Raw genomic sequence first — 1,858 nt, 5'->3', positions numbered from 1 at the left:
CTGCAGCCTTTTAGGAAAAGGGGGTGGAGGATAGATCTATTTCTCCCCTATATTACCCTCTGGAGGAGTGTATTCCACGGTAGTCTTCCTTGGTTCCACTTCTGCTTCCTTCTGCACATCTTCTTCAGCCACAACTTCATTTTCTGAAACTTGAGATTTTTCAGGGCTTGCGACCTTCCCAGACCTCAAGGTGATGGCGTTCACCTGTTCTTGAACTTCCCTTTTTCCTGGATTGGCTTCTATATCACTAGGAAGCATTCCTGGTGGTCAATTTAATAAGGCATTAGAAATTTGTCCTATCTAGTTCTCCAGATTCTGGATAGAAATAGCCTGTCTTTGGCATATAAGAGACTGGTTTTTGCATATAAGCCGCAACTCCTCCAATTCAGATTTTTCAGTCGAAGATAGACCTGCACTTCCATGAGTTTATTGTTGAAGTTGGAGTTGTTGTCTTGGTGCGAATTATTGCTGAAAACCAGGAAGATTGAATTGCTCGTTTCCAAATTGCTGGAACGACTGTTGCATCGTATTCTGATTGTTGCTCCATCTGAAGTTAGGACGATTCCAGTTGCCAGGATGATAAGTGTCTGGAACTGGTTTCTGTGATCTCTGAAAGTTGCTCACAAACTGAGTTGATTCACTAGATATAGCGCGTTGCTCCGTCACATGCGAACCTGCACATAGCTCACAAGCACTGGTTATCTGACTGACACTATAGTTAGCCAGAGAATCGATCTTCATAGCAACTCCTTTAGTTGAGTAGTGATAGTCGTAGATGTATCCCCTTCAAGAACTCCTGCTACCTTGCCCTATGGCAATCTTTGGGCTGGATACCGATATTCATTAGCAGCCATCAGTTCAATTAGATCATAAGCTTCCTCATAGCTCTTTGCCCATAATGATCCACCTGATGCTACATCGATCATGGGTCTTGATTGTGCTCCCAAACCGTTATAGTAGCAATTGATGATCATCCAATTAGGCATTTCATGATGAGGACACTTCCTAAGCATCTCCTCGTAGCGCTCCCAAGCTTCATATAAAGATTCTCCTGATTTCTATGATTGCTACACAAATTAAGTAAGAGCATTCCTGATTACAGCTATCTTTGTCATAGGGAAGAATTTAGTGAGAAACTTTTGAGCAAGATCTTCCCAAATAGTAATCGAACCAACTGGTAGAGAGTGTAACCAGCTTTTAGCCTTATCCCTCAGAAAGAATGGGAATAGTCTCAACTTCACAGCATCTTCAGAAACACCGTTGAACTTGAAGGTGTCGCAGATCTCAATGAAATCCCTAATGTGCATATTGGGATCTTCCGTTGAAGAACCCCCAAACTGGATTGAATTCTGCACCCATTGAATTATGCCAGGCTTGATCTCAAAGGTATTAGCTGTGATAGCTGGCCTGACAATGCTAGATTGAATATCATTGATCCTGGGTTGAGAAAAATCCATCAAGGCTTTCGTTCGTGCTCCTGGATCTCCCATTGTAATGAGTACCTGAAAAACAAACAAATAAATCGTGAAAGTAAAAGAATCTAAGTCAGTGAACTTTAACGACCACTGATGACAAGCACATAAACTAAAAATTAACATCACCGAATCCCCGGCAGCGGCGCCAAAAACTTGTTAGGGCGAAAATACGTGCTAAAATTATACACAAAGACTGGTTTAGGTTAAGTTCAATTTATGCACCTATGCAACAATGTATGGTTATCGCTCAATGCTAAGATTAATAACAAATTGGGTTTTGATTAAACTAAGAGATTATACTAAATAACATTAACTAAGAGAACAAGAATGGTTGAATTAATATATATGACAAACATGGGATCCTAACTTCATTAAATACTTCA

At 40.5% G+C, this 1,858-nt stretch overlaps 1 pseudogene; it reads left to right on the top strand.

Moving 5' to 3' along the window:
- Nucleotides 1-984: 984 nt before the first annotated feature.
- On the top strand, nt 985-1,100 carry LOC141669578 (small nucleolar RNA R71; annotated as a pseudogene).
- Nucleotides 1,101-1,858: the final 758 nt, after the last annotated feature.

This window comes from Apium graveolens, chromosome 6, assembly GCF_009905375.1.
Source record: "Apium graveolens cultivar Ventura chromosome 6, ASM990537v1, whole genome shotgun sequence".
Taxonomy (NCBI): Eukaryota; Viridiplantae; Streptophyta; class Magnoliopsida; order Apiales; family Apiaceae; genus Apium; species Apium graveolens.
The sequence above is the reverse complement of the archived record's forward strand: the minus strand, read 5'-3'. Positions and strand labels throughout refer to the sequence as shown.